Below are 23,718 nucleotides of genomic sequence, written 5' to 3'. Positions count from 1 at the left end.
AGGGGGCGGTGATATCGACATAGAAGAAGGACAACTTAACTCTGCGTGGTTGGACGACACGTCAAGATCGTCCTACTTTCATCTCGAAACATACAACTTCATCCAACGCTCCAGTCAACGCTAGACCGCATACCTATGTTGTCGTTCTTAAGGCGGCCATGTTAGGCGTAGGTAAGCCTGCCTCGTTGCTTGCGACTAAGGGCGGTACTCGCACTATTGTATGGTTTACCTAAACTTGGACGTCACGGGTAAGGAAACGCCTATTCAAGGCTTGTGACGCTGGAAGCTGGGCCGACAAAAGGAGTAGTCACCGGTAAACATTGGAGCGTCCAGGATGTATTAAGTGTGCGTGTTCAGCTCCCCATACAGCATTGGAACAGGTTAACCATCAGCTTTGTGGGCAGACCAGTAAGTACGCCCAGCGAACTTATCAAGATGTTTAGTGAAATTTAGGCTTGAGCACTGCAGATTTGCCTACTGGTGATTTCTCGACAGGTCTCGTGGTTGTCTTCCGTGTATGTGCCTTGAATTGTGCTGCCCGCTATCTCATCAAATTAATGAGTGAAAGTTCAAATATTTCAGAAAATGTTATAATTGTATGCTCCCTTAAGCAGGTTTTCGTTGTCAATTTACCGCTATATCGAAAGTGACATTCGTTCCAATCGCACGCCCTTCTTCATAATCAAAACCAGGGATTTTAGTGGGGTAAAAAAAAGCCGGGGGAGAGGTGTTATCAAGGGGATAATAACCTTGAATTATTTCCAAGAGGTGTGATACAGGTATTTTAGGACGTGGCTTAAGCATTTCAAATAAAATATTGTGCTTCCCACAGCAGGCCACCTGTCTAGTATTTTGGTGTTTCTCCGAGTTTCTGTCTGCATCCAGACATATGATACAGTAATGGGCATGCACGTAAGACAAACCTCACGTGCTGACTTTGCCCGTGCTTGTTATCAATATATGTGGAGTAACAATTTTTTTGTAAAAAATTAAGATAGAAAATGTTTCAGTTCTGACATTTTGACACAGAATTAAACGTTTCTAAGGTCTGTGAAACGGTTAGGAGTCTTAAATGTCTCAGTCTCTCCCCCCTCTCCTCTTTAAACACTTCCTTCTGAAGAAGCTCGTTTGGACACTGGAGCCCCTTTTCTCCTGACATCTTTCTAAAACCGTTTATCTGCATTTCTCGCATGATGTCCCTTTCCTCTTCTGCACCCTATTTTCACCCTCTCCTACATTTACTTTCTTCTCTGTCCTCCCACACATAGTGCACTCACTCACCTGCAAGCACTGCGTTTTCTTTTACTTTGACAGTCAATATTTCGACAGTTGTGTACCTCTGTCCCAGCCTTTTCCATAGAATCACATTTACAATAGTCACATATGACTGCTGCTGTCTGTGCTCTGCAGAGAGGCTTAGGATTGGATGAACGTGCATTCTGGACCACTTTATGACGATTGTGATGGGTACTGTGAGAATCCTGAATTCTAAAGGTGTTAATTATGTCTCATAAAGGTGCATGCAGAACCCAAACTCACATATACTCTCACCTGGACAATACTTTTTTGTTAACACTACACACTATACAAGAGTAATATGTTACATGAAAAAAACACAAAGAAAAACAACATCCTGGAAAAACAAATACTCTTAGGGAAAACGGGAGCAAGTAAATAGGAAAAACATTGATCACACAGATTACCATAGAATTTTTTGGCAGCCATTGTTCAGAAATCTATCACTGTTTTTCCTTTAAAGTTAAGGATATCAGAATAGGGCCTGTTTCAACATCAGTTTTTAATAGCTCTGGGAGCCTGAGCAAAATATTTTTAAAGACTTACATTTGGTAACTCGCTTTTTATCTACTTGAGGCTTTTTATCTACTTAAGTCTCACATTATTTTCTTTGCAGTAAATGACAAGTGTGTGATCGGGTGGGGGGGGGGTGGTGAGGAAATATTTCGCCAAATGTGTTCATATTTTGCCTGCGAGACCCACATGCTGTGTTCTGTTATTCACGTTTGTATAGCATCAGTAGTCAAGTATAACTTTATTCAGTTTATGCGAATAAACCATAAAAACAGCACATCAATGCATGAGAAAATTGCACAAGGAATACAGCGATATTAAAATTGTTAAAAAAGAAAAAAAAAACTACCAGTTAAAAAAACAGAATGCTTCTCACAGAGTTCTCAAAGGTTGAGTGTGTGCACTTTCCATCACATTCAAATGATCCCTGGTGTGACGTTTCTTAGATAAAAACAAAGTAACCCGATGGCATACTGTAACATCTTTCAAGTTGTACATATATTGAAAGGTCTTCTGAAGAAAACAAAATCTTTCTTTTAAAAGAATTGTTTAAGATAACGTTTTCTATATACCTGGTGAAACCCCCCAAAAAGTGTGATGGGCTTAATAGACTGTTCTGATTTGTTATCACAAGAGCATTTCGGAGTGAGTGTGCTCCACCCTCCCGTCTTAGGGAATGGAACTGATAACGCGTCCTTCTAAGTTAATTTATACACATTAGGACTCGTTTTAGGCCGACGAATCTTTGGACCCAGTGGTGAGACACCGTAAGACGAGGTAACTGATCAATATATCAATGATATTGTCAACATATATCACCACAATATATTTCACTTTAGACATTTGTTAAACCTTCGGCGCAACCATGACCTTTCAGTCATGAATAACCACACCTTATTGAAGTTTTGTGAATTTTATTCCCTATTGATTACAATCTAATAGCAGATGTATTAATCTCAAAACCAAGAAGCAAAAGAGCATAGTCACAATGCGGCAACTATGATAAAGTTTCAACAAAGCAAAGATCATCAAACATAAGATGAAGGTAAACAAATCAAAATACATAGAACCTCATATATGTCTTAGTTCAGCATAGCACCACGTCAGTCACGTCAGTTACGTCAGTCAAGGTGAATGCCTCATCTAGCCACTAATTAGCATCAGCATGTTGGGCTTCATGCAAAACAATTTAGAACATCAATTTGGAAAACATCTAACTAGGGTCTCTAATCAAAAATACACAGCAGTTGGTACCTAGAAAGAAAAGGCAAATAGATGAATTTCAATAGCAGTAGCATAATTACACTCCTCGGAATAGGTCAGCATACAGGATCAGTCTTCGTCTTCATGACATCAGTTAGATCGCCATCAGTCTATCTAGTCTAAGGGCAGGGGACACTTCCCTCATAAGGAGGAAAATGCAATAGGGCAGTCTATGGGTGGGGATGGTTTTGTCTAAGTCTCCAGTCACCAAATAGAGTGACAGAGTTTCTGGATGCAATCGATATCATTCCCTACCTAGTGCTCTTGAGTCTCCTGTGTCATGGGCTTTTATCCCTTTTTCATAATACATTCCCCCAAAATTCTATTGGATAGTCACTACACCCCACTATCTGTAACCTATCAAATTATACATTAAGTAATGCATTTGTCATTTTACGATAAATTATAACATTTTGATTGGTCTTCATAATTTACGTTTTTCGTAGGTGGCACATCCGGGGTTACTTCATTTTCTGGCACGTTCTTCGGGTCAAGAGTTCTCTTTTCCGTGGTTCAATGTCCTTGAAAGTGTCCATATTTTGTTGCAAAGCGTACAACTTTATACTAAAGCAGCTAGCATGCGGATGGGAATATAACTGTCAATGATACAATAAACGGAGAAAAGAACAAATGCTGGGTCATGGCCTTTTGCGAGTCAGCACACTGAAGAAACAGAAAAATATGCTTTAATATGAGAGTTATACAGCTAGTTTTCGACTCACGCTAACTTAAGGCTTATGGATTCTAATAAATGCAATCTTCGTACGTGTTAACATATTCAATTAATCATAATACAAGCAATTATTTCTCACAGTCGACATTAGTTTATGCATGGGATAATTCTCCACGTTTAAAATACGTTTCAATGAATAATATTATTAATGCAGCATTGTTAAATATAAGCATTTCACATCTAAATATATAACATTTAAACTACGCTCTCTCAGTCCCTCCTCTGATGACGCTCGTCATCACACAATTTTCTCTTTGATCTTAATTTTTCACCTTGCGCATAATACGCATTTCAACATCTTGCCCTTTATGTGAGCTTTCCCATATTTCATTGAACATTTTCTCTCTTTCACTTTCTTCATTTCGTCGGGCTCTTTTAGTCCAATTTCTTTTTACTTTGTCATTGATTTTACATGCCCCCCATAATCCTAATAGACAAACCAAAACAATTAATAGACCCACCATAATTTTTGCAAGTACCCCGTTCCAAATGTTGGTAAACCAGCTTCCCACTCGGGCAATTCCTTTCCCAAATTTCTCCCAAACACCAGGCTCTTTCAGATCCTTCAAGTCTGTACTATCTCTAGTAAGGTTAGTAAGCATGCTTCTAATTTTCTTACTGTTATCTGGTATGAATGAGCAACAATGACGCTCATTAAGCATTTTGCAGACACCTCCACTCTTTGCTAAAAGAATGTCTAAAGCAAGCCGATTTTGAAGAGTCATAGCTCTTTCTGCAGCAAGTTCAGTATCCATCAGGAGAATGGCTCCTGTAAAATTTGTCAACATGTTATCCACTATAGTAGACAACTTTTGAATTTTCATAGAATTCAAGATAACCCCTACTGATGGGATTATAGCTCCAAATATATCACCAATGACAGCCGCCACTGATTCTCGTTTTTGTCTAGAATGTTGTATTTCGGACGTTTTAGGTATTTGTTTTAAGTCATCAATCTGGTATATCTTTGGGAATACTATTCCCAAATAACATGTCCCATACCATCCCTTAGGGAGACGGTAATAAGCATTTAGTCCACAGATATAATAGATTCCAGGGATCGCTGGATCTTGTCCATTCAACATAAAGGTCCATTTACTCTGAAACAAAAACACATGTCTGCATTCACTCGTACCCACAAACAAATTGTCTTGATCAGATTTTGGCCTATATACACAGAGCCTACCTACGTGTAATGCATCTATAGCTAATTTGCCTTGTGTTTTGATTGCAGTGTAAGCATAATCATTTGCATATGTACGTTTCTCTAATCCTTTTTCTAACCTTTCTTTCAACCCCTTGGTCTATCATCTGTGTGATCTAAAAAGCTCTTTTCTACCGGTGACAGCAAGCAAGTCAAATTGTTGCGATGTGCATAAGCAGTTCCAAATGTAAGTGTTGGCTCAAAGAATCCTCTAACTATTTTAATATCGTGCTCTTTAGCTAATTTATTTAGGAATTCAATCACAGGCACAAAAGAAAACACAACATCCAAGTTTGAATAAAAGTATTGCACATGCTCTTGATTATAGAATCTTGTTAATAGCAAGCTGCAACTAATTCCATAAGTAAGAGGGAGGCTATGATAAGTAACTCCCTCCTGCACAGATGAAGGAATTTTAGTACAAACATAACAATCTTTCGCATCCATAGTTTCCACATACTCATTTAATAAGCGATAGAAGACATTAGTAGAAAGTTCCCCTTTTGCATTAGTTCCCTCATGCATATGTCTTGCATCTTGCTCAAATCTCTCCCACGGTGATAGTTTAGTAGTGGTAGTTTCAGGTTTCGAAGTTGCATTAATGGTTTCTTTCTCTCTCCATGGCATTCCCACAATCATTACTGCACATACAACACCTATTATAAGACCTAACCAACCACACACCTTACTTCCCTTGCTACTATTTCTATTGTAAGCCATGTTTGTATAGAATCAGAATAGCAGATCAACTATCAACTTGATGACAAACTCTTGCGTATATTACAGCGTCTTCACTCACTCCAGGACCCCCTTTTGTCGATTCCGGTTATCAGCTTGTCGTAAGCAGGTTTTCTTTGAAAGTCAAGTCCGGTTTAGTGTCACTTCCAGTAGTTTCTAAAGTTTCATTTTTTTTTTTTTTTTCAGCGTTCACGAATTTAATTTTTTTAGCCGAGTTTTCCTTTGAATATCTTCAGGTACCGTAGTATTGGCCTGGTACTTCTCGATCAAAACAAAATGCTAAGGATTCTTGTTGCCATTCAGAGGTTGTAGCATATGCCCATTCAGGACCTGTATATCTTCTGTTCGCTATTCTTTTTCTTTTTAACCTTCGTTCACCTTGTTGTTCTCCTTCACTCAGATCATCTGCTTGTGAAGTATCACTTTCTTCTATTATCGTGTCGTTCGATACCTCTCTTAATTTAGGATGTGACTTGTCTGGCCAATTATCGCCTCTGTGTCTTGGTTCGATGTTTTCCTTCAGGACGTTGGACAGTACCCTCCTCTTGTGATATGGTGTTTCCTCTTGACGGACCTGCAACTGGTTCGGGAGACTCTGACACGTTTTGATTTGTATCTACAGTTTCTCCTTCGTCTTCTGGTTCTATGTTGGGTTCGGACTCTAACCCGTACTCGTCTACTTCTGGGAGAACTTCTCCTTGGCTTAGTTCTCCTGCAGCCTCGACTGAGATAGGTACTCTGTCACCTCTCTCGAACTCATTGACAGTTTGAGGGACAAGGCTGTTCTCAGTGGGCTCTCAAGTAGTCTCAGTTCCTTCTTGACTGATCTCTGACTCTGAGACTTCTCTTCGTGAAGTTGCTGTACCGGAAACTTCAAGTTCCTCTTCAACAGGACACGTTACCTTTTTCGTGTGACTGGCATGTATCCAGTTGGGAACCCCGGCACACTTCACAGCAGTGGTGGTCGTCAATATTACTTGATACGGTCCTTTCCAACGCGGCTCAAGACACGATTTTCTCACGTGCTTCTTGACAACCACCCAATCTCCAGCTTGCAGAGAGTGACCTGGTTCACCAATTGGTGGCAACGTGTTAGCTTCCACCTGGTGAGAAAAAGAGCGAATCACGTCAGCCAAACCTTTGCAGTAATCCAACACCATATCATCTGTAATATTCACTAGTGCATTTGCAGGTACCGCTGGTAATCTCATTGCTCTGCCCATGAGGATTTCATGGGGGGACAGTCCTGTTTTCTTATCTGGGGTATTTCTCATAGACATCAGTACTAGAGGTAAGGCATCTGGCCATTTCATGTTTGTAGCTGCACACATTTTTGCTATTCTTGATTTTAAAGTACCATTTATCTGTTCGACTAGTCCTGATGCTTCAGGGCGATAGCTACAATGCAGCTTTTGTTCAATGTTGAGTGCGGCACACAGAAGTTTAATCACCTCATTGTCGAAGTGTCTCCCCTTATCTGATTCTATAGAAAACGGAAACCCGAATCTTGGTATCAGCTCCCTGAGTAGTAGTTTTGCAAGTCTAAGACTGTTATTCCTACGTGTGGGATATGCCTCATTCCAATGACTGAAAACACACACAATCACCAACACATACTTCAATCCTCCACAAACAGTCATTTCAATAAAATCCATTTGCATTTTGTTGAATGGACCTCCAGCTCTCCCAATGTGGCTCAAAGTTACCACAGCTCCTTTTCCAGCATTCATCTGTTGACAGATGACGCACCTGTGGCAAGTGATTTCTACGGTATGTCTGAATTTTGGATTGAACCAATCAATCTTAAAGGACCTGATCATGGCATCTCTTCCCAGATGTGCCTGGCCATGATAGAGCCGGGCAAACTGAGATAAAAGACTATTTGGCAGAACCAATTTTCCCTCTTCTGAAACCCATAGATCATCTGCTCTTTGTACACATCTCATTCTCTGCCATGAACGTTTTTCTTCTTTGCTAGCACGACTTTGTAATGTTTTCAGTTCGTCTAAGGTATCAACCACTCGTAATGCTAGATTTAAACTTGTGTCGTTTTCAGTTTGTGGTAACAATTCCCACTGCTCTTTAAACGATATACAGTTCAATGCACAAAATCTTGCGACTTGATCTGCATAGCTGTTTCCCATAGACACAAAATCTTGTGATCTGGTGTGAGCACTGCACTTTACCACGGCAACTTCGAGAGGTAACTGAATCGCATGTAACAAATCTCTTATTTGTTCACTGTTTTTCACAGGAGAACCAGAGGAGGTCATGAAACCCCTCTGTGACCAGAGTTGGCCAAAATCATGCACAATTCCAAATCCATATCTGCTGTCAGTATAGATAGTGACTTTCAAATTTACAGCTGCGTGGCATGCCTTAGTAAGAGCTATTAATTCTGCCACTTGTGCAGAAAACACTTTTTCGAGCCAGGAGGCTTCAACAATACCAGTTATGGTACATACTGCGTAACCAGCTCTCAATGTTCCTGCTGAATCTCTTAGACAGGACCCATCAACAAACATAATGCAATCGTTTTCTTTTAACTGGGTATCCTGTATGTCTGGGCGAGGTTTGGTACAGAGTTCAGTCACTTCAAGACAATCATGTTCAAATTCTTCCCCATCTTTGATTTCAGTATTTTCATTGGGAAGTAAGGTTGCCGGGTTCAGCGCAGTGCATCGCTTTAGTGTGACATTTGTTGACCCCAGTATAATCGTCTCATATCTAGTGAGTCGTGCATTTGTCATGTGTTGTGTCTTAGTTCGTGTCAACAGAATTTCAACTGAATGTGGAACCATTACTGTCAGAGGGTATCCCATGACTATGCCTTCACATTGTGAAAGGCTTTGACCAACTGCTGCAACTGCCCGCAAACAACCCGGTAAGGCTGCTGCGACAGGGTCCAAGGTAGCTGAAAAATATGCTACAGGGCGATTTGCATCTCCGTGGGCCTGTGTTAAAACAGACAAAGAACAAGCATCACGTTCATGACAAAACAACAGAAAAGGTTTCTCATAGTCAGGCATTCCCAGTGCTGGTGCCCATGCACATGCATTCTTTTAATTCTACAAATGATTCAAGCTCCTCTTTTGTCAAAGTTATTGTGTATGGCTCATCCTTGACTTCTTTTCCTGTCAATTTTATTAAAGGCTTTGAGATGATTGAGAAGTTGGGTATCCACTGATGACAGTAGCCCACCATTCCCAAAAACATCCTTACATCTCTTTTTGTTGTTGGGGGTTTCATCTGCAAAACAGCTGTTATTCTTTCCTTTGATATTCTTCGGGACCCTTTCTCAATCAAATGTCCCAAGTATTTCACTTCTTTTTGACAGTATTGTAACTTTCTGGGTGACACCTTGTGTCCATTCTTTCCCAAATGATTCAATAATGCAATGGTATCATATTTACAACTGTCTCATGTTTTGGATGCAATTAGCAAATCATCAATGTACTGCACAAGAGTTGAATTAAAAGGCAGTACAAGAGGTTCCAAATCCTTTTTCAATATCTGATTGAAGATGGATGGTGACTCTGAGAACCCTTGAGGAATTCTGCACCAACTGTACACCTTATCCAGGAATTTGAAACTGAACAAAAATTGGCTGTCCTCATGAAGAGGTATTGAAAAGAATGCTTGGGATAGGTCTACCACAGTAAACCATTCAGCATCACAAGGAACCTGGAACATTATTACCGCTGGGTTAGGTACCACAGGGCAGCATTTTATCACAATTTCATTTATTTTTCGCAAGTCTTGCACAATTCGAACTTTCCCACAGGGCTTCTTTAAACCCATAATGGGTGAGTTACATGGACTGCTCAAGACTTCTTTTAGGACTCCCTGTCTGAGAAAATCTGCAATTATTTGTGACACCTCAATGAGGACGTCTTGGGTCATGTAATATTGTGACACTTGTGGGAACACTGCATTCGGCTTTATCTGAACCTTGACTGGTTCTACTCCTTTTATCAATCCTACTTCTTTCCCAGTCAAATCCCACACTTTCTCTGTCACGGTCCCTAGTAGTTCAACAGGTAGGTCGATCAAAGTATGCATTGGGAATACAGTAATCAAAGGGTAGTCTTCATTTGTTTCTGCTTCTTCCTCTACAAATTGACTCTCATCTCCCTCATCGTCACTGTTTGTCTGTACTTCTATTCCATCGTTGGAACAGGTAATTGAACATTTTGTCTTACACAGTAAGTCCCTTCCTAGTAAGGATACTGGACTTGAATCGCATACAACAAATCTATGCAGCCCTTGAAAGTTGCCAATTTCAACCTGCACCGGATTAGTCAGGTACTGATTTGCCACACCAACCACTCATATAGTACGCCCTGAGAGAGGTAATCTCTGGACTTCTGCACTTCGAACTGTAGAGCGTATAGCTCCTGTGTCGACCAAAAATGAAACCTTATAGCCCATTACTTTCCCCTCTACGTATGGGCCTCTCTGATCCACCTCTAAGGATGCTGCAAGCCTGCACTCTTCACTGTCTGAGCTGTCATCTGACCAATCCTCATTCATGCCATTTTCACCTCGTAATGGGAATTGTTGCACAGTATTATTTTGATTGGTTACCTGGCCTGTGACCTGCTGAGGAAGCATCACCTGTTGCTGTCCCATCAGAGCCATTGGTAATTGCGTTTGCTGTCTAGGCACCATAGGAATCTGCTGCTGTACTGGTTGCATTTGTACTGACTGAAAACGCGGCATTTGCATCTGCTGCATGGGCTGTACCCCTTGCATTTGTACCAAATTATTCTGAAAATTCGGGTTTTGATGTCTCACTTTTGGACCTCATGAATTTTGTAATGTACCAACATTAATGCTCTGCTGAACTGCACCATCCTGCACCATATTCGGACACTCCCGTTTCCAATGCCCCACGCCCCCGCACGCGTGACATGGTGACATCTTTTTCACTCCTTGACTGTCATTTTGAATAACAACATTATTCATGTCCGAACCACGGTTCACAAACCCTCGACCTCTGCCTCTCGGCTGTGCCTGAAACACACCATTCATTTGCGGTTGTTGCTGTATCATTTGCTGAACTCCATTTCCCTGTATTCCTGCCTGTGCAGCCCTTATCTGCATCACCATCACTTTCTCCTTCAACTTTTTCTGCTTCAACTCGATCTCATCACTACAGTATTTTGCATACTGCAACACCTCATCAATCGGTTTAGCTTGCCAACAAATCAAATGATTCTTAATCATCTGGCTAACTTCTGGTCTCAGCCCTTCAACGAATCTGAACACAAGGTGATTCATGCCCTTCTTTTCGATAGTCTCAGTACCACTGTAATGTTTGAACGCTTTCAATAATCTCTTGTAATAAGCATGTATCGACTCCTTAACCTCTTGAGAGGTCCGGCCGATTTTCTGCCAATCGGTCACCTACGGCGACACCTTTTGTTTCAAGAACTCAATTACTTTATGATAATATTTCATCACCTCTTCTGATGGTGCTCCAGTCACCTTATCTCTTGCTGGCTCCTTCGTTGGCCAATCTACCCCTCTCTTGCACTCGAGCGACAAATCAGGCGGAACAATAATCTCAAATAAAGTATTCAAGTCTTCCCAGAGACACTTTGCAAGCTTCACAAACCTGTCCGTTTGTTGATACCACTCGATCGGCTTCTCCCTTAGCCTAGGATAATCATTTGTAAAGGATAAAATGTCTCCTCTAGTCCATGGCACATGTACTAAAACACCACCAGCTGTCTCTCTCATAGGTAACATTTTTACTGAATCCAGATTAGGTGAGGTCCTAACTTCATTGGACCCTGGACTATCTCCCTTTCCCTTATCTCTTTTCTTTGCCCATCGGCCTTCCCATTTCTCCAATGCACCCCAAATTTGTGCACTTTGCAACAGTTCTCTCAGATGTGCCTTCATGCCTGCAGATCTCATGTGTTCAAAATATTTGGAGTCAAAATCTAATCTGTAACTTCTTTTCAAATGTTTAGTGTTTCCGATATCAATATTATATTTATCTGCCAAATTCGCTAATCTCTGATGTACTTTGCCTACCTCTTTGGTAATCTTGGGGCATAAGTACCTCAATTCTGCCTCAGTGTATGATTCCAACCTATTTACTCCCATTGTTCCTTCCACTAACTCGGCAGCTTCTGCCCCATGTCGTACAAAATTCAAGTATTCATCTTGTTTTTCTTTCTCAGGTTCAACTGTGGTCACTGTAGTCTTTTGTGAGGTACAAGTTTTCTCTAACCACTCATTTAACTGTTGTACTGTAAAACCCTGCAGTGAAATGTTCCCTGCATGTATCATTGGAGAGTGTGAGGTATTTGTACTCATGGTTTGGGGAGTTAAAACTCCCAACTCTGCTTTACGCATCGCTTCGAGAGGTGCCCCTACTGGACTAAGGTCCATTAAGGGTCTCGGTGGCTCATTTACTTGTTCTCCCGGGGCCATTATCTGGGGTGTTCTCATAGGCCCTCCTCTTATCGCTTCCTGAGTCATCACGCATCCCTGATTTACCTTGTGCATACAATGGTACGGGGGGACCAACAGTAATGGGTAACAATATGGCGGCAGGTGCCTGACCTGGACCCAGTCTTCTTGGAGCCTCAACACCATAGGTCTGCTCCAGTGTACCCGGTACAGGTACTAACGGTGGTCCTGCTACAGGGTTATACCCTGGTATCAACTGTGGCGGTTGAGACATTAGCTTCGGAGTCGATTCAATCTGTATTAACTTTGGCTTTGTGTATATCGGGTCTGGCGGCACTATCAAGTTTGTAGTAGTCTCAAGTACTGGAACATCAGGGTAGATTCTCTTTATCTGCGGTGGAGGCTGCAACTGTATCGGCAAGTCTGGTGCAGTGGGTACACTGACACCATTCTGTATCAAAGTTGTATTGCTAGTCTGTACTGTATCAGTAACTCCCTTCTCCAGCGTCTGGTTCCCAGGATCCAAGCTAGTACTTGGAGCATTGTCGCTCACCGCATGCAGTGGCGGACGATCATGTAACAATCTATCCATAAATTCCTCATCATCTGAATCATCTTCCTCTTCCCAGGACCTTTTATTTTCTTTAGTTTTGCCTGAATCTTTGTCGGTTTTACAGGAGGCTTTCTTTCCCTGTGTCTCTTCTCCCTGGGTTATTGCTGGGAATAACTTCAACCCATTTACGATTCCCCTTCTCCACATTTTGCTCTCGTTGTCCCACCTAGCCTCTGCATATGATTTTTCTGCCCTTCCCAGCCTTCTCTGAAACCTTTCTTGTCTATGTTTAAGGGCCATCAAGTCCCAAATCGCCAAAGCCTCGTATTGTGCTGGTCTCGGAGGTGGCTTCTGTGTACTTAACATCCACCTCAGATTTTCTAGTACCTTTTGGATTAAACGTCCCATGCTCTGGAAACACTAAACACCCTTCTTTTTCTGTTAATTTGCGCCACTGTTTCATCCATAAACAAGGTGCGACACCTTTCTCTTCCATAACCATGTAAGCTGGAGTACCCTCAGGTGGTGTAGGTTCCCCATCAGTTGCAACAATATACACATCTCCCTTTAGAGCGCTCTTGAATGCTTTAACAAAATTCATTTTTGCGATTCTCTTATTTCGTATTTAATCAGAAATGGCTTAGTTCCCAGGACACTCTTCACCCGCCCTTTCTCAACCTATTGCCTCTCACGGACGGCAGACAATCCGTGCGCGACCCCTCTCGGCATCTGACCTATCTCAGCGCGGCACAACTGACGTCACACTCACACACACACACAGCAGCTGACAAAGTCTTGCGGCTTGTCAGCTCTTCACTGACCCCTACAACTCACACAAACTAATGCAAATTTTTGCGAGCACCTTAAAATGACAACACAAATCTGTCGGTTTACTACAGGAAAGGTAACACATTCGCTTCAGAACTTTACAGAGATTTCACTTGAAGCCTCGGCCGCTACTCTCTCCTTCTCAGTTCCCGCATACGCAAGCAGAATTCGACCCGCAAATTCTACTCTCGACTTGTCAATGACTCCTTCTAGTGCACTTTAGAATTTGTCAAATCTCCATTGAAGGTTTCATACACACGTTACAACTCAAACTCGACTTATCAAACACGCCCGATTGACCTATTAAACCGCACAGATTACAACATAAACCACATTTATCATCAATACTCTGGAGTCTTAGACCTCAACAGGTCCGTACACAACAACCAACCACGTGGATAATTTTGAGCAACAAGCGCCACATTCACATGAAGTACGCCAACTTCCCTACTCTCATACTGTGGAGTACGTCCACTCCTGCTAAACAACACTTAATTTGGCCTAAATACACACAAATTTTTCCACAACCACCTGCAAGATGCATAAGCTTAGGCAAGCGCAAAGACCCTAACCATTCATACTATGGTGCCGAGAACATTCCCAACTCATTTAGGCAGGCTCCAAGATCCCGGGAAAGCCATGGCGAACTTAGCAACCCATCATATCTCCAAATTGCATTATCACAGAAAAACAAATTAAACAATGAAACTCCGTCCTAGGGCCCCCAAGGACCAAACCATCCTCTGCTACCAGAACTGATAACGCGTCCTTCTATGTTAATTTATACACATTAAGACTCGTTTTAGGCCGATGAATCTTTGGACCCAGTGGTGAGACACCGTAAGACGAGGTAACTGATCAATATATCAATAATATTGTCAACATATATCACCACAATATATTTCACTTTAGACATTTGTTAAACCTTCGGCGCAACCATGACCTTTCAGTCATGAATAACCACACCTTATTGAAGTTTTGTGAATTTTATTCCCTATTGATTACAATCTAATAGCAGATGTATTAATCTCAAAACCAAGAAGCAAAAGAGCATAGTCACAATGCGGCAACTATGATAAAGTTTCAACAAAGCAAAGATCATCAAACATAAGATAGTAATCTGAAGGTAAACAAATCAAAATACATAGAACCTCATATATGTCTTAGTTCAGCATAGCACCACGTCAGTCACGTCAATTACGTCAGTCAAGGTGAATGCCTCATCTAGCCACTAATTAGCATCAGCATGTTGGGCTTCATGCAAAACAATTTAGAACATCAATTTGGAAAACATCTAACTAGGGTCTCTAATCAAAAATACACAGCAGTTGGTACCTAGAAAGAAAAGGCAAATAGATGAATTTCAATAGCAGTAGCATAATTACCCTCCTCGGAATAGGTCAGCATACAGGATCAGTCTTTGTCTTCAGGACATCAGTTAGATCGCCATCAGTCTATCTAGTCTAAGGGCAGGGGACACTTCCCTCATAAGGAGGAAAATGCAATAGGGCAGTCTATGGGTGGGGATGGTTTTGTCTAAGTCTCCAGTCACCAAATAGAGTGACAGAGTTTCTGGATGCAATCGATATCATTCCCTACCTAGTGCTCTCGAGTCTCCTGTGTCATGGGTTTTTATCCCTTTTTCAGAATACATTCCCCCAAAATTCTATTGGATAGTCACTAAACCCCACTATCTGTAACCTATTAAATTATACATTAAGTAATGCATTTGTCATTTTACGATAAATTATAACATTTTGATTGGTCTTCATAATTTACGTTTTTTGTAGGTGGCACATCTGGGGTTACTTCATTTTCTGGCACGTTCTTCAGGTCAAGAGTTCTCTTTTCCGTGGTTCAATGTCCTTGAAAGTGTCCATATTTTGTTGCAAAGCGTACAACTTTATACTAAAGCAGCTAGCATGCGGATGGGAATATAACTGTCAATGATACAATAAGCGGAGAAAATAACAAATGCTGGGTCATGGCCTTTTGCGAGTCAGCACACTGAAGAAACAGAAAAATATGCTTTAATATGAGAGTTATACAGCTAGTTTTCGACTCACGCTAACTTAAGGCTTATGGATTCTAATAAATGCAATCTTCGTACGTGTTAACATATTCAATTAATCATAATACAAGCAATTATTTCTCACAGTCGACATTAGTTTATGCATGTGATAATTCTCCACGTTTAAAATACGTTTCAATGAATAATATTATTAATGCAGCATTGTTAAATATAAGCATTTCACATCTAAATATATAACATTTAAACTACGCTCTCTCAAGACCATGTGATGGAAGATGAGATGAAAGCGTGGCAGGAGATATCTGTGATTAGTTTTTTTAACTTGAGATACTGTTTACATCCGGGCTGCTCATTCAGTGCAATGTATCTTTCTACTACCGTCTTATAAGCATCTGTTTGGGCCCTGTTCTCATGACCTGCTTTAACTATATAGTTCAAGTAAAAAAAAATATATATAGCTTTATTTTGGCCGGATAGGCCATAAAAGCATGCATAAACATACAAAACACCACTGAGTAAATTACAGACTTGAACTTTCACACATAGTACTACTACTAAACCACGATAAATTAGGTAATAGCCTTTAAACCACTACAAAATCCCTTTATCACATAAGTTCGATATTCACAGTTAAAGACTATACCGTAAAATACAATAAGACATATCATAACTATGAAAATACACCATATAAAACCCCTACTGTATAAAATAGCTTTTCTCCCTCAACCTAGGGGATCGATCACCTCATTGTCTCTCAATGATGTACCCACGGCGAGCAAATATCGACCCATCACACATGTCACATCAAAAAATCTCATGTCCATCAATAGATCAATCACTTATCCCCCAACTCTAGTACCATATCTTTTTAAAAAATGGGCTTTAGATACTTCGCCCGCTGTGGTAAAAACCTTAAGCAATCAAGGCCTGGCCATCAATCCTTGGTGCCCCTAAGGGAACGCTCAAGGTCCCTGCAGTCCCAGCTGGCTCCCTGCCTCCTGTGGGAGCTGGCATTGCTTTTGCACAAAGGGAGCTGCTAAACATGCAGCTCCCTGTCTGCAAAAGCAATTTTGTCCTCTGTTTCCCTGCCAGCGGGCAGGGAGACTAGGAAACAACCCCTTCCAGCAAGCAAGAGCGGTTTGACATTGGCTCCTTGATGGGGGGGGCGCGTAGCCCCCTCCAACGTTTTACTGAGCCCCGAGAGGTGGTGGTCCCTGGGGCCCGCAATGGACCCCCTTCATTCTTTTATTGCAGCCCCGGTAAGGTGGGGGTCCCTTTGGCTGCAGGGGGAGGGTCCCCCTGCATATATTTGTGTAATCACCCCAGGGAGGTTGTGGTCCCAGGGGCTAATATAAGCCCAAGGGTGGGGATATGTGCTTCCTCCTCCTTCCTCGGTGGTCCCAGGACCTGACCCACCCCGGGGGCAAAGAAAAGGATGGGATACTGTTTTTTTTTTTTGGGGGGGGATAAATTTTCAGTAAAAATCCATCCTAACTGTAACTACCTACTGGTGACCGTAGGTTACAAAAAAAAAACTTTCTCTCTGTTTCTCTCTGTTTCTCTCTTTCTCTCTTTCTCTCTCTCTCTATATATATATATATATTTATATATATATATATATATATATATATATATATATATATATATATATATACACAAAATATTACCTGCTTGCGGTCGGCAGTAGGTAGTTATAGTTAGTACCTAGTTTCCAAAGAACGCAATTTGTGACCCGCCTATATCTTTGGCACTGTTTGACTAATCTTCACAAAATGTTCCAAAAAAAGTGCCCTTTAGAATCTTGTTGTGTATGGAAAGTATCAGTCAGTTGTCAAGCAGGGGCTGAGAAGTTAAGGGACTCAATAAAAGTATGTGTTCCATGTTAGTTCTCATACACTCTTTAGGCACGCCTGCAGCCCGAACTGCTGGATGGAATTACACAAAATTTGGCAGAAAGGTAGCTTTTGGTCCGCAGGTGAGCCTTTTTTTGATTTTGGTGTTAATCCTTTCAGTAGTTTAGGAGAAATCAAAGGAAATCAACATTTTTATATATAGGGTGGTGATGAATTCACAGATTTTGCCAATCGTGCAGAGATCTGATTGCCTGCCAACACTTCTACCAGGAAGCCTGTTTTAGCCGTGTCTGCAAAAAGCATGAAGCCCTCTCACCCACCCCTCCTTCTCCTACCCCCAGCGCCAGGGCGGAAAAAAGGGTTTTTTTTTATTTATTTTTTTTTTTTTTTTAAATTCACAACGAAAATCATGAATATTCACACATTTTTGCCAGGAATAAAAAAAAAAAAAAAAAGGTGTGGTCTCCTGCACTGGCTTTTCATTTAGCCCTGGGTGAGCCAGGTCCCGGGGGCATTAATAAAATATAGGAGGTGGGCGCAGGGGCCCCCCTCCTAGGACTCCGGGACCCACCACCCCAACCTTGGGGCAAGAGCATTATAACATATGGGGGGCCCAGGGGCAGCCCTTCTGCACACCATTGGACTGCCACCCAATGTTCCCTCTAATTTTTTTCCACTGTGTGCAGAAGTGTAAGGTCTCTGTGCACTGCAGCCAAGGGTATGTGTGTCAAGAAACTGACCATTTACGCAAGTGCAGTGCACAACTACCAAGAACAGTGGCATTTGCCACTTCATGCTTTTGTTTTACAATAAAAGGAACATCTTTACAAACACTGGCCCATGTTATAGGGCATTAAGGCAGTTTTGTGATCTAGTGGCACACCCCAAGGACATAACCTGTTAAGGAACACCTACACCCCAGTTAAATGAAGAAGAGATCGGGAGGTTGAACCATTATGAAACTTTACTGAATACTCTCAGAATGCTGCAGAGGGCCGTGTACATCAAACAGAGGAAGCTGTACAATTACATTACATTTACAATTTGATGCACATACTACTGATGAATGCCATGATGGCCCTGCCTAGAAGCAGTGTGAAAAGTGTTCATAACCAAGCCACACATGGATTGTACGAGGAACCGCGTAGTGTTTAGGCAAGTCAGGTGCCGACACTAGATACGTGACATGTTTGCTTCTCTCACCGGTCCTTGCCGTTCTTCCAGTTTTGGTAAACTCGATCTAAGTCAAGTCAACTTTCCCATTTGCGAGGTAGGCCTGTGTCCTCATCAGCATATCTAGGTGACTCTCCTCTAGTCTGTTTCTTAATTTAGACTTGATTGAGTTCATGAGGCTGAATCCTCGTTCGCAGTCTGCACTGGAAGCCTGGAAAGTTGCACAGACATCAACAAACTGAGATACAACACTGCACTGTGCAGCATTCCGCAGTGTGAAATTCACCATGTCTTGAAAGGTCCTAAACAAACCGCCTTTTACACGTTCTGCCACCACATATTCATAATCTCTGCATTGGTGAACAACCTGAGCAGGTGTGTCACAATCACCCAGGACCAAGACCTTCTTATACTTTTCTAAAAGTCTTTGTACATTCTCAGTCTCAAAATCAAACTGTGATTGTGTTGCTACTGCATGGAAATCAAAACTTGTCCATTCCTTTAGTTCATCTTCTGGGAACCTTCTTTCCATGTGCTCACAAAGAAGTTTAATGAAAGATAACATCGGCTCACTATCATACTCTCTGTCTTCTCTGTACAAAGCCATCAGATTTCATACTGTGTTACCCCAAAAGAAGGGTCACCCAAGTACTGTTCCTTTATTTGACCAATTTTTGCTCTTGCATATTGTACATCTTTAACAGCGGTCAAAGAGCTTTTCTGAAACAACTTGAACAAAAATGCAAGTTCACCCAGAATGTCCTTCAGTGCTGCAAAGGAAATATGGTAGTTCGAGTCAGAAAGTTTTTTTTTTGGCAATATTTAGCAATTGGGTCATTCTCCTCAACCCTTTCATGATCAAAGTATTTGAGAGCAACCTCATAATTATGCAAGAATGCACCAAAAGCAAAATGCCTTGAAAGCTACCACTCTTCATTGATTGGCCAAAAGGAGACCGGTTCACATTCAGTGACCAAAGCAATTTCATCCAGCTTGGACTTCCCTACAGGTGAGCGGAAGGACACAGTGTAGACAGTCTTCAGTAATGTTTCCTTTTCTCTGATCATCGGCCCTTTTTTTTTTAGGAATCTTCTCTATGCGCAACACAGTGCTGCTCAGCTAGATGGGGAATGGATTGTTTGAGGCGGGTAGCAACACCATTGTTCTTTCCCAGCATCACTGATGCACCATCTGATGTAAACATGACAATTTTCATAAGGTCCAGTTTATTGGCAGTGTAGAAGTCTTTTACAGCTATAGTGATAGCCTCCGCATTGCATGTACTCAGTTACAATTCCCCCAAACACTATTTTGTGCGCTGTTGATGTTACAGATCGGAACTTGAAGTAGAGGATGAGCATTTTTGTAACTGAAATATCTGCGCTCTCATCAATTATCAATCTGTGATTCCGAGCACTGCGAAGTTCTGCCATGAAGTCAGAGCATATCATGCTGGTAATGGCCTCCAAAAACTCAAAGGCATAGTTCTTGCTCCTCCAGCTGTCTGGTATCTTCACATACAATGCAACGTGGTCATGGATGTCTTGAACAGATAACACTGAAGTGTTCATTTTGACTGCTAGCAACCCGTTTTTGATGAGAATCTTTATCTCCTCAGGCGGGGATCTTTGCCGTTAACCCACTTCTAGTCTGTTTGCTTTGTCACTGGCAGTTTCCGTCAACATGGTGCTCACTCAAAACCCAGCATGGCAGCAGCACTTTTATTTCTTAGGGTCACCAAAGCAGATTCATGAACTTTGCTACATAGATGGTGTTTCAAGTAGTCCAGCTTCCAGCCAGCACTCCATTTCTTCCCAATAGAAAAGTCCCCTGTGATCTTTGCTTCTGCACATGCTTTGCAAATCAGGCCTACTTCTGGATTGTATAGAAATAGCTCTCCCAGTTGTACGCAAACCTTGCTCCGTTCTGTGTCTGTCTCCACAATTTCTTTCAGCCATTCTTCTTTTGTAGTGAAGCACTGCTCTCTGCAGAAGTCACAGCTTTGCCCTTGAGTAATTTTATGGCAATCAGTCTGAGCCTACTATGCCGCAAAGCCTGCAAAAAAAAAGGAACATTATTTAAAGTGAGGAACATTATTTAAAGTTGGTTCTTATGCTGTTGATTGCAATCTACCAGACAAGGCTGAGCTATCCCTTGGAAAATCTTTCAAGTAATTACCTGGGCCTTTCTGTTTGTTCTCACAGCTGCCTGTAGATGTAACACTGTATAAGATGTCTGCAATAAAAGAAAAAAAATGGTTACAGCGCATGCTTATGTTCCAATGATTCATACGTACTACAAGGAAAAATTACTAAATAATTACCTGGTCTTTCTGCTTGTAGTCACATCTCCCTTTTCTAACATATGATTACCAATGTCTAAGAAGCCTGCAAAAGAACAAAAAAAGGGTTGACAAATGTTGTTATATTATAATGTACTAGGTGCATCACAAGTGAAATCTACCAAATAATTACCTTGCCTTTCTGCTTCTACTCACATGTGCCTTTTGTAATCTATGAGTAGTGCTGTCGGAGATCCCTGCAACAGAACAAAAGGTGATTAAAGTAGGTTGTCATATTCCACTGTACTAGGTGCACCACAATGAAAATCTGCTAAACTAATACCTTGTCTTTCTGATTCTACTCATGTGCGCATGTTCATATTTATGTGTAGCAGGGTCTAAGATGCCTGTAAAAAAAAGAAAAAATGATTAATGCACATGATCGTTTCAATGTCTCGGATGCACCATAAGGAAAAACTAGCAAATAATAACCTGCTCTTACTGCTGCTGCTGCTGCTCCGGTCTACCCGTCCTCATCTATGAACAGTACTGTCTGAGTTGCCTGCAACAAAAGAAAAGATGATTAACAGTTGGTTACAACATGTTGGGGGACCTACCAAATAATTACATGGTCCTTATGCTTCTACGCATGTCGGCCCATTCAAATCTATAACTTGCTTGGTCTGACAAACCTGAAATAGAAGCAAAGGTGTGGATCATGAACGTGATTTATCTAGAGACCCTTAATCCCACCCGGAACATCTACAGAATTACCTGGTCTTCCTTGATACTCATGCCTGCCCGTTCAAATGAAAGTTAAATCTTGTTTTTATCTTGTCACATTTGCTGTGGGTTCAAAGACAGAAGTCCACTGCCAGCTTATGTCTTCTTACAATTTGCTGCTTATTTTATCCTGGATATTAATGGTTACTTTTCTGCTCTGACTGCAAAGATAGAGGATCTAGTAAAGTGTGCTGTCTGACAATCGTGCTGTTCACGGAGTGTGAAATTAAAAGAAAAGCTGTAGAAGACCAGATTTTCTTCTAACACACAACATTTAAATAGCCTGTAAATGAACTGTGGAAATATTTTTAAATGTATTTCAGTAGATTCGAAAGCACGCCTTTTTTGTTAAATTCTGTGTGCTGGTGACAAGAATAATAACATTGTATATAGGGCGGTCTGGGACAGCGATATTGTCCTTGTTTGGGTAAAGCGTATTCCCAAATGCTGGGAAAGTTCACAATTCTTTATTAGAGCGAAGGCAATAACAACAACCATGGTCAAGTGGTGTGTTGGCATTTCTAAATAAAAGACAGTACATTTTCAGGTTATGTTAGCACAAACTCGATCTAAGACACAGTAGAAACTTATAAAAGGCACACAATGGCAAGGGGACTGTGAGGATGGGCAAATGCTAGAAAAAATGCCCTTTCTATAGGAGTTTAGGTTGAAGGTTGCATTGATTTGGTTACACTTCTATCAGTGTTGTCTATTCTAGTAACAAGCCAAATCAATGCATCCGACTATGCAACAATAAATGTTGAAGTTATGCAGTCTTCTCCTGTTGTTTTTCTTGTTGTTTCTCCTGTGGTCCATGCAGTCTGATTATTGATCCATCTCTCAATGTTCTTGTGGAGAGTTTGTACAGTGTCTGCATGAACTAGGATGGTGATCTCTGGAAGGTAGTGGATGCAGACTCTGTTTGAGCCATCTTTTTCCCACAGTAAGGGCACTTCACAAAAGTGAAGGTATTCTGATAGAAAAATCACCACTTTTCATCAGAAAAAAATGTTTTAAAGTACTCTGATCCTAAACGGACATTGAATATAACGTGAAAACCAATTTTAAGAAATCTCGTCTCATATTTGCCAAAAAGGCAGAGCTCCATGTCCCAGGATCCTGTTTCCAGGAGCCGGAAAAACGATCTGACTTGATTGTCACCTGTGGAGCATGATGGAATACTGAGGGGACTGTGAGGTTCTTAAAGGCACAGTAGCAGTTGCATTAGCTCCATTTATTACCTGCAGCCTATTGGCTGATTATGTCCTTCATTTCTTTTTCTTTTTAAAGCAAGTTTGTGAAAGGTTTGCTATGTTCAGCTACACTCTATGGTGACGTATAAAAAAAAAAAGTTTTTTTTTTTTTTTCTCAAATGAAAATAAAATGTGGACTTCTTGGCCGTGGCTGCAATTGTGAGTGTAAATATTTTTTTAGGTTGATGTATGTATACATACATGTACTTTATAAGTGCTCCGGGGACTCCGCTCATTGGAAGGATTATTCTTTGCTTATAACTATTGATGAGAATCCCCTGGAAGAGAAGGTCCCATAGTAGTGAGTAATGTGTAAGTACCAGTAAATCCAGACACCCTTTATTCAGATGAATAGGGAGATTAAAACATATGAAACAATAAAAGTGGAGGAGGCAACCTTAGAAGTAACAGATTTTCCAAACAGATACTCCAGAGCTTAGCCAAAGAGATCAGCCAAGAAGCCCACATCCATAAAATAGTGTTTGCACAATAAATGTGGAGTAGTTCCAGCAACCACATGGCAGAAGTTATCTAAGGGGACATGGCGCTGGAAAGGAATAAATGTGTATAATCACATCGAGAGATGTGAAGGAAAAAAGTGCACACCATACCACCTCCAGAAGGGAACACATCCAAACCCATTGAGTACAAGGCGCATCAAGTCTCCAGAGAAGACAATTAATCTGTTTCTGCAACTCTAGGCTAGAGAGACAAATCCTGTTTTTTTCAGATAAGGAATCTTCACCCACATAATGTGGCATGCTTTAGTATTAAGAGAGAACAATTTCT

The 23,718-nt window shown here is 41.2% G+C and overlaps 1 protein-coding gene across 1 annotated transcript in view; it reads left to right on the top strand.

Moving 5' to 3' along the window:
* Window positions 1-262: 262 nt before the first annotated feature.
* The window catches only part of UMAD1 (UBAP1-MVB12-associated (UMA) domain containing 1), a 119,890-nt gene continuing 96,434 nt past the window's right edge, over window positions 263-23,718 (top strand). The window contains exon 1 of the mRNA XM_069211723.1: window positions 263-408. The gene's annotated coding sequence lies outside the window, so the exon portion shown is untranslated. The remainder of the gene's footprint in view (window positions 409-23,718) is intronic.

This window comes from Pleurodeles waltl, chromosome 10 (assembly GCF_031143425.1).
Source record: "Pleurodeles waltl isolate 20211129_DDA chromosome 10, aPleWal1.hap1.20221129, whole genome shotgun sequence".
NCBI classification, from domain to species: domain Eukaryota; kingdom Metazoa; phylum Chordata; class Amphibia; order Caudata; family Salamandridae; genus Pleurodeles; species Pleurodeles waltl.
The sequence above is the reverse complement of the archived record's forward strand: the minus strand, read 5'-3'. Positions and strand labels throughout refer to the sequence as shown.